Source organism: Fundulus heteroclitus, unplaced genomic scaffold (genome assembly GCF_011125445.2).
Source record: "Fundulus heteroclitus isolate FHET01 unplaced genomic scaffold, MU-UCD_Fhet_4.1 scaffold_60, whole genome shotgun sequence".
NCBI lineage: Eukaryota > Metazoa > Chordata > Actinopteri > Cyprinodontiformes > Fundulidae > Fundulus > Fundulus heteroclitus.
Window position 1 is genome coordinate 1455084 of NW_023397033.1, and position 14183 is coordinate 1469266.

Below are 14183 nucleotides of genomic sequence, written 5' to 3' on the forward strand. Positions count from 1 at the left end.
TTGATTGATTGATTGATTGATAACAATGGAAAGAAAGATTATGGTTCTTGAAACCCTTGTTGACCCTAATGGTAACATATACAGAAGAAGAAGAATATGTCCGAGAATGGAGTCTTGGGGGACCCCAGAAGTGAGAGGGGCTGAAGATGAGGTGAATTCACCGAGCTGCACAGAAAAGCTCCAATCAGTCAAGTAGGACTGGAACCATGAGAGAGCAGATCCTGTTATGCCCACCCACTGCTCAAGTCATGCTAAGAGGATCCCATGGTCCACAGTGTCAAAGGCAGTTGTTAGTTCAAGGAGCACTAGTATAGCAGGATTTCCTAAGTCAACAGTCACCATTAGATCATCAAAAACTCTCAGCAGTGCTGTGTCAGTGCTATGGGAAGGTTTGAAGCCAGATTGAAACTTCTCATATATATCATTAGCCACTATGAATGATTGGATCTGGAGAAAAACTACTTTCTCTAAAATTTTTGATAAAAATGGCAGTATAGCGATAGGCCTGAAGTTGGACAGCACAGAGGGATCCAGGTTTTTCTTTTTGATTAGAGGTTGTACAACAGCATGTTTGAAAGCAGCTGGAACACATCCGGTGCTGAGTCAGGAATTAACAAATAAAAGTATGACAGAGCCCACCGTAGCTGATACCTCTTTAAAAAGACGAGAGGGGATGCTGTTTGAGGGACCTACACCCATGCTCAGAAAGCTCTACTGGGTCTAAACAGTCCAAACACCAATCAGATTCTACAGATGCCTCTAATGCGGCCTCGTTTACTGAGGACCAGGTAATCATATTTGGGAGGAGGCCAATGATTATATTTTTAATATGATCTATTTTATTTAGGAAGAATCCCATAAAGTCATTACTGCTGAGCGCTATAGGAATAGATGGATCAACAGAGTTATGACTCTATGTAAGTTTGAAAACTGTACTAAAAAGAAACCTAGGATTATTTCCATTCTCTATTGATGATGAAAAAACATGCTGGTCTAACTCTATTTACATAACACTAGACTGTTTTTCCAGATTAGGTAGGATTCCTCCTGATAAAATAACATAAGAATTTCTTTTTTGTCCAGCAGTGGGGAAATTCGGGCATGACGGTGGCAAACACAGAGACAGTTACTCACAATCAGGCCAGCTGACAGCTTTGCTAGGGCCCGGGACAACGCAGTCTTTTTGGGCCCCCCCTCTACACCTGCCGCCAACACACACACACACGCGCGCGCACACACACACACACACACACACACACACACACACACACACACACACTAAAAAAAAATCAACTTAACTGTGTACTTCATGCCCTGGAAATCTCTGTATTTTATATTGGATATTTTCAACCCATCTATTGATTTTAGTGCACTAGTTAATCTTTTCTTCATCAGAGAACAGCAAACACTGCAGCCAAAATATGGCTTTTTTTGACCTGCTGTATATTAGCCAGTCCCTAAGCTTGATGTATCATGAAACTGTTGACCTTCGGGGTTTTGTGATTTTTATTTTACTATTACAATTAAATAATAATAATAATAATATTATGTTCATAGTGGTTTTTTTTCCCAAATTAACCTCTTATATCTTTCAATCCTTATGTAATTTTGTCTGTGTTGTGTGCACCTGCCTGTTGCTTTAATCCTATAAATTTCCCCGTCGTGGGATAAATAAAGGATTAGTAAATGTTAATTTATCTTAAATAACACTTTTTAATAGGATATATGTACTGGGTTCTTTCAAGGTCTTAATTACATTTTCTGTGTGGGCTCCAGTAACATATGATAGATAATATCTAGATTGAAAGTTAACATGAAGTGCTGCTGAAGACCAATCTGATCTACCTGGATGTCCTGTGAAGGGCTGAAACGCCAGGCAATGAGAGAAGATTTGTCTCCTCTCTCCGTTTGTTGCCCAACGTTTTCTTGCCCATGGTTTTTGCCGTGCTTATATAAATTTGTTACGTTAACACTGAATTCAACCAGCTTTTTACAAACCATACAGCCTGATTTCATTTACGGTATTAAATTTTAGCCAAATGGCGCTTCTTTCCCTGTTCATGTTTTTTTCCGCTCGTGCAGTCCCTCTCTCTCTCCGAGTCTGATTTGAACAGCACCGCGGATGTTTGTGTTGGGAGCAGAGTGGGCGGGCCGGGCTGAGCCTGCGTGCTGCGCGCGCTGGTCAGAGTCAGTGTTAGGCCCCCCCTCTCTCCTGGGCCCGGGACAACAGACCCGTTTGTCCCCCCCTGTCGGCGGGCATGCTCACAATAATTAGCAATGAAAAAGAATAACAGAACAAATTAGTCTAATCTAAAATTAACTCTAAAGGAACACCAACAGTAAAAGATAAAAAAATTAATGGCAGAGTAAATAAATATTGCACAGTGGAAAAAGAATTACAGTGGAAAACACTCCAGCCTAATTACATAACACACAATTCTATGATAGATGTGTACAGCGCCATTTTATCTCCAATTTCCTAATGTGCTTCAAATAATGTAGCTCTGGATTAAACCAGGGAGCCAGCTTCCTGTGAATAATTACCTTATTTTTCCAGTGGGCTACATTGTCTAATGTAAAATGCAATGAAGTAACGCCATCAACAAAAGCATACATTTTTGAAGGGGAAGAAATGACATTGCTGCCTTCTGCTAGGCATTTCTGTGATACTGAGGAAATTAAAAGGGGAACAGGCTCTTTAAAGTTTGCTACAGCATTTTCTGATACAGATCTACTATGAAGCCTTCTTTTGGGGTTGGATAACTCAGTTAAATTGAACTCAAAGGTTATAAAAAATGGTCAGATAGTACAGGGTTGTGAGGAAATACTGTTAATTATTCACAATCAATGCCATATGTTAGCAAAAGGTCAACAGGCAGGAATGCATAGATTAATCCATATTTTGAGCAAAATATTATTAAAGGCTACTTTAAGGTGTCATGTTCTTTAGGTGTCTGACCCACATGCAGAATTCACTCGTGAGAAGCAGAGCAGCTTTAAGAACTTTATTTGATTAATTGTCTAGATTGATCTCGAACATCCTTTAACATGTTTGGCCACCAGAAACGGCGGGAAACATGGGAGAGGGTCCTGTGGATTCCTGGATGTGCTGAATGTTTAGAGGCATGGCTCCAACAGATAACTTTGGGGCGTGCAGCACGGGGAACGTAAGTCCGGCCGGGGGGCCCATTACCCGGATCCGGCTCGTTCAGCTGTGCCCTGGCGATGAGGTCTTCTATCTCCCAATGAAGGGTGCCGAATGTGCAGGTGGGTGGCAGAATGGGGGCTGGTTTGGGCTCTGAGTTATCAGGAGTGTGGAGACGGGAGAGGGCGTCGGGCTTCAGATTTTTGGAACAGGGACGGTAGGTGATTGATAAATTAAAACGTGAAAAGAACAAGGACCACCGGGCCTGGCGGGGGTTAAGACGTCTGGCTGTTTGCAGGTAAGCTAGATTCTTATGGTCTGTCCAAATAATGATGGGCTGCTCCGACCCCTCTAACCAATGACGCCATTCTTCCAAAGCTAGCTTTATAGCGAGCAGTTCGCGGTCGCCCACATCATAATTACGCTCGGGGGGTGTCAGGCGTCGGGAAAAGAATGCGCAGGGGTGAAGTTTCTGATCGTCGGATTGTTGGGACAGGATGGCTCCCACTCCTGTGTCAGAGGCATCGATTTCGAGTATGAATTGTTTCTGTGGGTCGGGATGGATGAGGATGGGTGCCTGAGAGAACCGCTTCCTTAGTTCCTCAAATGCTGAGTTGGCGTCTGAGTTCCAGGTGAAAGAAGTCCTGGGTGAGGTGAGCGCGTGTAGGGGAGCGGCAATGTGACTGTAGCCTCTAATAAATCTACGATAGAAATTGGCGAAGCCAAGGAAGCGTTGAAGTTGTTTCCTGGTCTCAGGCACAGGCCAGGTGAGGATGGCTTTGATTTTCTCCGGGTCTGACCGTACCCGCCCACCCTCTAATATAAGGCCGAGGAACGTCACTGATGGCTTGTGGAACTCACATTTCTCTGGTTTAACGAAGAGCCGGTTCTCGAGTAGTCGTTGTAATACTAGGCGCACATGATGATGATGTTCTGCTAGGTCTTGAGAGTAAATCAAGATGTCGTCCAGGTAGACGAAGACGAACACATTCAGGAAGTCACGAAGGATGTCATTTACAAGGGCCTGGAAGACGGAGGGGGCATTGCAAAGGCCAAAAGGCATCACAAGGTACTCGAAGTGGCCCAGGGGAGTTTTAAAAGCCGTCTTCCACTCATCCCCCCGGCGGATCCGCACTAGGTGGTAAGCGTTTCGCAGATCTAATTTGGTGAAGATGGTGGCGTTTTGGACGGGCTCGAGTGCGGAGGAAAGAAGCGGCAACGGGTATTTATTCTTAACAGTGATCCGATTGAGGCCGCGATAGTCGATGCACGGGCGCAAGAACCCGTCCTTCTTCCCCACAAAAAAGAACCCAGCTCCTAATGGGGAGGAGGAGGGACGGATTAAACCAGAAGCGAGGGTCTCGCTAATATAGCGCTCCAGAGCTTGGCGCTCAGCCCGAGAAATATTATATAGCCGGCTAGTGGGTAGAGGCGCGCCAGGCAGGAGGTCGATTGCGCAATCATAAGGCCGATGCGGAGGTAACGACTCGGCCCTGCTTTTGCTAAATACCAGACGGAGATCGTGATACTGATCAGGTATTAAATTTAGATCCACTGTGGGTTCCCTCATCGCTGGCTCCTCTATCGGTGGATGGGAGGGGATCGCGGAAACCAAGCAGCGTGAGTGACAGGCTGACGACCAAGATTCGATTCGCTGCTCGGCCCAATTAATATGAGGATTGTGTTCCCTTAACCACGAGTATCCTAGCACAAGGGGAGCGTGTTTCACAGGAAAGATGAAAAACGGAATCCGTTCGCGGTGATTGCCCGAAACAACAATCTCTATGGGTCTGGTTTGATGGGTTATACGCGGGAGACTGCCCCCATCCAGGGCGGAAACATGGAGGGGCGTGGTTAACGGCATGGTTTCGATCCCAATCTTCTGAACCAGAGACTGGTCGATTAAGTTAAAATCGCACCCTGAATCTACTAACGCAGAGAGGTTCACATTATCTTGAGCCGTAGGAATAATCGCTCGAAGACAGAGACGTGGGGACACGGGAGGACAAGAAAATACATGGGACGGGGATTTGATCGGGTCCGCCGACCCTCCCACTACAGCCGACGGACCTGCTCTTTTGATCGCGCCGGACAGGCTCGGATAAAGTGATCAGGAGAGGCACAATAAATGCACTGTCTTGCGTCCATGCGTTGCTGCCTCTCCTCTGGAGTAAGACGAACCCGGCCGATCTGCATAGGCTCCGGAGACGGAGGCGAAGCAGCAGCAGCAGCCGGTCTGGGTGGTAATCGCTCAGAGAAGAGGGGAGCCGCCGGGCGCGCAGGTCTCTCCGCCCTCCCACGGCTCCTACTCCTAAGGCGGTCATCTAAACGAACGGATAAATTGATAAGATCGTTCAAAGAGTCAGGTTCCTCAAGGCGAGCTAGCTCGTCTTTGAGTGACTCATCGAGAGCCTGAAAGAACACCGCCTTAAGAGCTCGCTGTTCCCAACCCGCTGCAGCCGCAACGGTCCGAAACTCGAGCGCAAAATCTGAGACGCGGCGGCCCCGTTGCTTGATCGCCAATAACTGTCGGGATTGTTGGGTCGGATCAGATTCAATAGAAAAAACCGCCATAAACTCCAGCACAAACTCATCGAAGGAGCAGCCAAATTGCTGGCAATCGGGGAAGCGAGCCTCAGCCCACCTGAGAGCCCTTCCCATCAACAAGCGCAAAATGAATAAGATCTTAGTCTGATCTAAAGAAAACGCTCGGGGAGATTGATTAAAAACTAGGGAGCATTGAAATAAGAACCCTCCACAATCTCCACTGTCTCCCGAGAACTTCTCCGGGCAGGGAGCGGAGGTTGCGCTGACCGGCGAGGGTGGTTCGGGGGGCGTGGGGCCCGGAGGAACGCTGGGCGACGCGGGAGGGGGATTCGGCGCATGTGACCGCAGCATGTCAGCCAGATGGCTGATCTGAGCCGTGAGTCCCTGCAGCTGAGCCTGGGTCCCCTGTACCGCCAAACCGAGGTTCTGCAGCTGCTTCTGGTGGTCGGAGAGCGTTCTCTCGAGTGAATCAGCTGGGTCTGTCTGGCCAGATTATAATTCTGTCATGTTCTTTAGGTGTCTGACCCACATGCAGAATTCACTCGTGAGAAGCAGAGCAGCTTTAAGAACTTTATTTGATTAATTGTCCGACAAAAGCACAGATAATACACAGCAGGCAGTGCCGAGGACAAGACGCGGTGGTGGGGGGGAGGTGAAGTCGGCTCGAGCGATCTGCGGGTGAAAACAGACTGTTAGGTTTGCTGGGGGGGCGTGGTACTGCGTAGTGAATGAACGGGGCTTACCGCCGAGCACTGCAACCTCGCCGGGGGGGTAGTGGAGTGGAGTAATGGTCCTCCGAGACGGTGTTGGATGACAGAGCGGCCGATGGGCAGGTTGGTGGTCTCCGTATGGGGTGAGCAGCGGCGGTGCGATGGGCGGTTCACTAACAGCTGGGGGAAGCCAGGACGGTCTGAAGGAATCCTCTGCCAAGCTACTTATGCCGTCAGAGTCCAAGCCAAGCACAGGGTCCAGAGAGAGACGAAAACTGGGACACAGGAGACAAAAACCTTTTAGAACAGATGCCGGCAAGTTACACTAGCCAGGGGCCGTTGTTGCATACCAAACAGGGTTTACAATCTGGCATCCTCCAGCTGTCAAAGCGCAGTTCTTATACTGCCGCTGCACACAACTCGACGAGCTGCAGGTGTGTACCACGCCCATCAGCCAACTCCGATCACCTGTGGAGAGAGCAGTGAAAATAGGACCGGCAGAAAACTGCACGGTGCTGTCCGCTGTGTCCTGACATAAGGTTATCACAATAAATGTCTACATTAATGTTAAAACCCTCACTATAATAACTTTGACAGTGTTTAAGACTAAATCAGATAAGAAGTCTGAGAAATTATCTAAAAATTGAGAGTAAGGGCCCTGTGGGCGATACAAAACAACAAACAAGAGGTTTTGTTGCTTTGCAGTTTTGATCAGGGAAACCAAGGGTAAAATGTGCAAAAGAATTGTAGTTATTAATTGGCCTTGGACTAATTAATAAATCAGATTGAAAGATAGTTGATATTCCTTCATCCCGTAGTTCTGGGAATGTGGAAATTTAAATAATTAGAAGGAGTTCACTCATTTATACTAACGTAGTCCTCTTGCAGTTACTGTGAGAGAAAATAAATCAATCTGATTATCAGAAATTAAACAGTCTGTAAAGTGAGAGACCTTATATTTAATAATTGTTTTATTAAATGTATTTTTTATGGACCAGTTCACGTGTGACGTCAGCGCTACATCCGGGTCCCGCTGGTTGGCAGAAATAGGACTGTTCTGGTCTACTACATGACAAAACGAGTGATTTAGAGCGTACTTTTAGTTAGTTTATTTTTGAAATCTAAACAATGCGTACAACTTGTGCTCCCGGTTGCACACAGAGGCATTCCAAATTGTCGGATGTACGTTTCTGTCGTTTACAGAAGGACGAAGAAAGAAGAAAGAAATGGATAATTTCAATGAAAAGAGCGCAGGCAGACACTCCCAATGGACTGGGGGAGCCACCATATCACGACAGAATTTGCAGTCTACACTTCATCTCCGGTAAAAAACAACTTAATTCTGCTCTAGTCATTGTTCTCCTTAAACAGCGGCGGAGGGGAGGTGGCGATCGCTAGATGGGGCGGGGAGAAGCGGAGTCGATGCGCTGTAGCAGTGGCTCCATTACGCCCCCGTTCACGCGCGCTAGTACATCTGTGTTTACGCTGCAACGTCGCCGACACCTCCACCCATTTTAACAAGACAAAAACACCAAAATAATCCGTAGTGAACAATGTTTTTTTTAACCTACCGGGCGGGTCTTCCTCTATGCTGAGGCGCGGTCTGTGTCCGACTTCGCGTTACACAAACATGTCTGAACATCCATCCATCCATTTTCTGACCTGCTTAATCCCTCATGGCGCCGCGAGGGTTGCTGGTGTCTATGTCCCGAAAATAATTGTAGCCGTCCAGTGGTTTCAGGGGCTTTCGTGCTCTCTCGTGTGTACTGGCCTGCGTGTTCATAAGGCAGGTGTATATGTCTCCGTATGGAACACTTGGCCAGCATTTCAGACTCGCTCCGTCCCTTCAGGCTTTTGCTGTGTGGATCTGGCAATCTGATACCATCAACTATCAACTTACTCTTAAACGATCTTGTGATACGTTATCTAAAGAAGAAAAATACGTGGAGAACTCTTCAGTTTCTCTGTTTGCGTCTGCCATTGTGTTCCTCTTTTGCCTACCAGTCCGGCGCGCATGCGCGAAAAACCCGCATCAAAACAATAACAATGAACTGGTCTATAGATCAAAGAAACTAAAGAACTATGCACAGACAAAAATAACAAAAAAAAATAATAAAATTATTGAAAACCATCATAAAAATTATTCAAAGAATATTCAAGTTCTCTAAGGATCTTTAATTCAGAGAACCAAAGTTCATCTTAAGGAATTTGAAATTACTTAAAATTAGTATGTTAATTACTTAAAAACTAATGTAGGAAAACAACTCAGTCACAATGCAACCCAGAGTTAGATAAAACATTATTTGAGAAAATATATTTTAAATATTTTCGATATTTTAAAGAATGATTTGCTAAATTAAAAATCATTAACCTTTGGGACATTTGATTTTAAATTGATGTAACTATTTCTCCAGAAATGGTGGAGGGATGCCTTAAGTTGATGGACGACTGGAGGTTTGTCAGAAACATCTCCAGGTCACGTGGCCATCTCATGCCCTGACAGGACATTTGCACCAGTGGAGAATTTTGTGTGTGTCTATTTTGTTGGTCTAGAATTTGAAGATATGGCAGTTACCTGGCATCCACTTTGGAGTTGCCCCCGGTGAAAGGCACCGAGCTGGGGTGGGCATACTTGTTGCCCCCCATCTCGGTGCCTGTACGTTGGGTTTCTCCCCGGTGAACGAGACGGTGGCCTCCCTCCGCATTCGTGTGGGGGGACGGGTTCTGACTGTTATTTGCGCTTATGCGCCAAACAGCAGTTCAGATTACTCACCCTTTTTGGAGTCCTTGGAGGGGGTACTGGAGAGTGCCCCTCCTGGGGACGCCCTCGTTTTGCTGGGGGACTTCAACGCTCACGTGGGCAATGACAGTGGGACCTGAAGGGGCGTGGTTGGGAGGAATGGCCCACCTGATCTGAACTCGAGTGGTGTTCTGTTGTTGTGCTCGTCAGGGATTGTCCAACACGAACACCATGTTCAAGCATAAGGGTGTCCACATGTGCTCTTGGCTGCTCCTAGGCCGCAGTTCAATGATCGACTTTGTTGTTGTTTCATCTGATCTGCGGCCGCATGTCTTGGACACTCGGGTGAAGAGAGGAGCGGAGCTCTCCATCAACCACTACCTGGTGGTGAATTGGCTCTGATGGTGGGGGAGGAAGCCGGTCAGACCTGGCAGGCCCAAAGGTATTGTGAGGGTTTGCTGGGAACGTCTGGCAAGTCCCCCGTGAGACGAAGCTTTAACTCCCACCTCCAGGAGAGCTTTGAACACGTCCCGAGAGAGGCGGGGGACACTGAGTCGGAATTGACCATGTTCCACGCCTCTATTGTTGAGGCGGCTAGTCAGAGCTGTGGCTGCAAGGTTGTCGGTGCATGTCACGGCGGCAACCCTCGAACATGCTGGTGGACACCAGCGGTGAGGGAAGTCATCAAGCTGAAGAAGGAGTCCTACCGGGCTTTTTTGGCCTATGGGACTCCGGAAGCAGCTGATTTGTACCGGCAGTCGAAGCGGCAGGCGGCTCGGCTGGTCGCCGAGGCAAAAACTCGGGCGTGGAAAGAGTTCGGAGAGGCCATGGAGAAAGACTTCTGTATGGCTTCAAAGCGATTCTGATCCACTATCCCGCATCTCAGGAGGGGGAAGCAGTGCAGCACCAACACTGTTTATAGTGGGGGTGGTGTGCTGCTGACCTCGACTTGGGATGTCGTGCTTCGGTGTGTGGAATACCTCAAAGACCTCCTTAATCCCACCAGCACGTCTTCCATTGCAGAAGCAGAGCCTGAGGACTCTGGGTCGGGTTCTCCCATCTCTGGTGCTGAGGTTGCTGAGGTTGTTAAAAAGCTCCTCTGTGGCAAGGCCCCGGGGGTGGATGAGATTCGCCCTGAGTACCTTAAGGCTCTGGATGTTGTGGGGCTGTGTTGGTTAACGCGGCTCTGCAGCATTGTGTGGACATCGGCGGCAGTTCCCCTGGATTGGCAGACTGGGGTGGTGGTCCCCCTATTTAAAAAGGGGGACCGGAGGGTGTGTTCCAACTAAAGAGGAATCACACTCTTAAGCCTCCCTGGTAAGGTCTATTCAGGGGTTCTGGAAAGGAGGGTCCGTCGGATAGTCGAATCTCAGATTCAGGAAGAGCAGTGTGGTTTTTCGTCCTGGCTGTGGAACACTGGATCAGCTCTACAGCCTCAGCAGGATCCTGGAGGGGGCATGGGAGTTTGCCCAACCAGTCTACATGTGTTTTGTGGATCTGGAGAAGGCATTCGACTGTGTCCCCCGAGGGATCCTGTGGGGGGTACTCCGGGAGTATGGAGTACCAGGCCCTTTAATAAGGGCTGTCAGGTCTCTGTATGACCGGTGTCAGAGTCTGGTCCGCGTTGCCGGCAGTAAGTCGGACTCGTTTCCAGTGAGATTTGGACTCCGCCAAGGTTGCCCTTTGTCACCGATTCTGTTCATAACTTTTATGGACAGAATTTCTAGGCGCAGCCAAGGTGTTGAGGGGACCAATTTTGGTGACCTTAGGATTACGTCTCTGCTATTTGCGGATCACGTGGTCCTATTGGCTTCATCAGGCCCTGATCTACAGCTCTCACTGGAGCGGTTCACAGCCGAGTGCGAAGCGGCCGGGATGAAAATCAGTGCCTCCGAATCCGACACCATGGTCTTGAAGGGTAGAGTGCCTTCTCCGGGTTGGGGAGGATGTACTGCCCCTAGTGGAGGAGTTCAAGTATCTTGTCGTCTTGTTCACGAATGAGGGGAAGATTGAGCGGGAGATCGACAAGCGGATTGGTGCACCGTCTGCCACGCTGTACCGATCCGTTGTGGTGAAGAGAGAGCTGAGCCAAAAGGCAAAGCTCTCTATTTACCGGTCGATCTATGTTCCTACCCTCATCTGTGGTCACAAGCTTTGGGTCTTGACCGAAAGAATGAGATCCCGGATACAAGTGGCCGAAATATGTTTTCTCCGTAGTGTGTCTGGGCTCTCCCTTAGAGATAGGGTGAGGAGCTTAGTCATCCGGGGAGGACTCAGAGTAGAGCCGCTGCTCCTCCATGTCGAGAGGAGCCAGTTGAGGTGGCTCGGCCATCTGGTTAGGATACTTCCCGGACGCCTTCCTGGATGCCTCCCTGACGTCCCACCGGGAAGAGGCCCAGGGGAAGACCCAGGACACGCTGGAGGGACTATGTCTCCCGGCCTGGGCGTTCCCAGGCTATGTCTGGCCTGGGAATGCCTTAGGATTCCCCCGGAGGAGCTGGCCCAAGTGGCTGGGGAGAGGGACCTCTGGGCCTCCCAACTGAAGCTACTACCCCCGCGACCTGACCCCGGATAAGCGGAAAAAAACAGACGGACGGACGGACAAATGCCAGTTACCTGGCATATTGACAAATTAGGAAAATCTTAATGCGCTGCTTACTGGGATGGACAGTACTAAGATGAACCCCTATGGGTTGCCGTTTGTAAAGTTACACAGTCATAAATTGACAGCAATATTTTGGGTTATTTAGCATGTTGTAAGATAAAATATATTTTATTAAACATATTTTAAAACATATTTTAGTTTGGTAACTAAATATTTAACTCGGATCTAAATATTTAGCTATTATGCAAATATCCTTGCTGTTAAGCAGAAGTGGACTACCAAAATGAAAGCTGGGTGATGCAATCTATGTAAACTCTTGCTGCTGCCTGTCAAGGCTGAATTGCTTCAGTCATCATTCATAACTTAATTTATTATCTCTCCTTTTCCTTTCCATTTGTCCAGCATTGTAGCCAAAAACAGGACGTGTTGTTTTAATGGCAATAAAGAAGATTAGTCATGGATCTAGTAAGGATTCTTCATAATGCCAGTTTAGAAACTGTGTTTGACTCATTTTAGGGAATTTATTTAAAATTGCTGATTGGTTAGGGTTATTGTTTAATGGTGCATCCTGAAGATCATATGTGTCAAACTCAAAGCACGAGGGCTGAATTCGGCAATTTATCTGGCCCTCAAGAGCCAAAACAGGCATATCATGTCATAAAGTAGAGTAGAGGCATATATCATTTTAAAGTGTATTAAGTGGTAAAAAAAAATTGCCTCCTGTAGCAAATTTTGTTTTAACTGTATAGTAACAGCATCCTGCCACAGTTTCCACAACCCTTTAAAACAACACAGAATTGTCCAAAAAGAGAAAAAAATGATGCAGCATGATGATAATTTATAGTGTTACTCACCACAATATCAACTTTGTTTGCAGATAGTGTCTTTAAATTAAGCCTAAGGGTGCCAATTTTAAGTTACTGTGAAATATTTTAAATTTTTATGTGAACTGGAATGAAATTATGAAATCAAAAGTGTCATCCATTATACAGGTGCAACCGGCCCTTTTAATAACTTCACGATGCCAAAGTGGGCCATTATAGAAATTACTTTGACACCGCTGCTGAAAATGATACCCTCTTATTTGGTATTTTTCTACTTTCCAATATAGAGTTCTTAATTTAAAAATAATTTAATTCTTTGTTCTCTTCCTGTTATTCCTCTTTATCCTTCTTTGTTTTAATCCTAATCTTCTTATTACTGTCATCATTATCAAAAGATATGTTCCTGATGGTGCCAGGAGCATCATCAGGAACCAGTTGGCAAGAAATAAAAAAAAGCTCACACGCCAGAAGTATGCAGCAGCTAAAACATTTCTTTAGAACAGCTGAAAATTTCATTTGAAGTGTTTGACATCAACAATACCTGCACAATGTGTTCAGCTTCTGCTGGCTGGCCAGTGTCTATCTCCTGTAAAAATTTGTGTTAGAGATTGAGTACACCTTAAGTAATTACAAAAAACAAACAAACAATAAAAAAGATTCAATAAAATGCTATCTTATTGGTGGTTTTGATTGACTTTACATCTGTGGAGAATATTTCCAGATTCGATGTCACTCCTGCAATCAGTAGTACCATTTACAGTCTGCAGATGGATCAGGCTGAAATCCCAGATCCGAAGAGAAAACCGTGGGACTGCCCGCTGTGTCACTTTTAGATTTTATACATTGGCTTTTGTTTTTTAATTTTTATGAGAGGAAGTTACAGTTTTGTTTATGGTGTCTAGAAAAAAATATGTTATTACACTTACAAAATGCGTGAATACAAAAACTATTTGTGTGCAAGGATGACATTATTGTTAATAATATTTTTTCCAAAAATCTCCAGTAAAATTCTGAAATATTTTTTCTGGTTGTAGTTTAAGTGACCTTTAAAGGTAATCTGATGAGAGTTTGTTATCATATCTTAGAAATTTGGAGAAATATATTAAATCAAATTAGTCAAAAGCATATCCTGTATAGGCATTATGAGAAACTTTTTTTATTAACATTGAAATTGTGTAATATTTATTCTAGTTATTGTATGTTTGCATGAAAGTAATAACTTTGTCATAAATATAAATTTTCTGATGGTAAGTTTCTGCAATTCTCTTTATTTCTTTTGTTTTCGCCTGCATAGCCCCTACTGCTCTGTTACCATATTGCACTGTATGTCCAAAGCTAATCTTTGAGGGAGAGCTAACGTCAGCTGGCTTGAAAGAGTATTTTAAAGTGCGAGCTCATTTGATCACAAAATTTCCCGTCACTCCCTAGTTTTAAAGCCTGTTCCCGGCAAAAACTGTCCCTAGAAATGTCCCAGACTTTAGCGTTGTATGAATGAGAACCAAATATTGCGCGCAACAATCACGCCCGCCGACAGGGGGGGACAAACGGGTCAGTTGTCCCGGGCCCAGGACAGAGGGGGGGCCCAAAACTGACACTCTGATCATTAAAATGG

At 46.1% G+C, this 14183-nt stretch overlaps 1 protein-coding gene across 20 annotated transcripts in view; it reads left to right on the forward strand.

The window, feature by feature from the left end:
- The window catches only part of fat3a (FAT atypical cadherin 3a), a 359084-nt gene that overhangs the window by 58347 nt on the left and 286554 nt on the right, over window positions 1-14183 (forward strand). The window contains exon 1 of one of the 20 annotated variants that reach the window (XM_036133254.1): window positions 7695-7726. The exons of the other annotated variants lie outside the window; for them this stretch is intronic. The gene's annotated coding sequence lies outside the window, so the exon portion shown is untranslated. Of the gene's footprint in view, window positions 1-7694; window positions 7727-14183 lie in introns of those variants that run through there. 20 annotated transcript variants of the gene reach the window in all.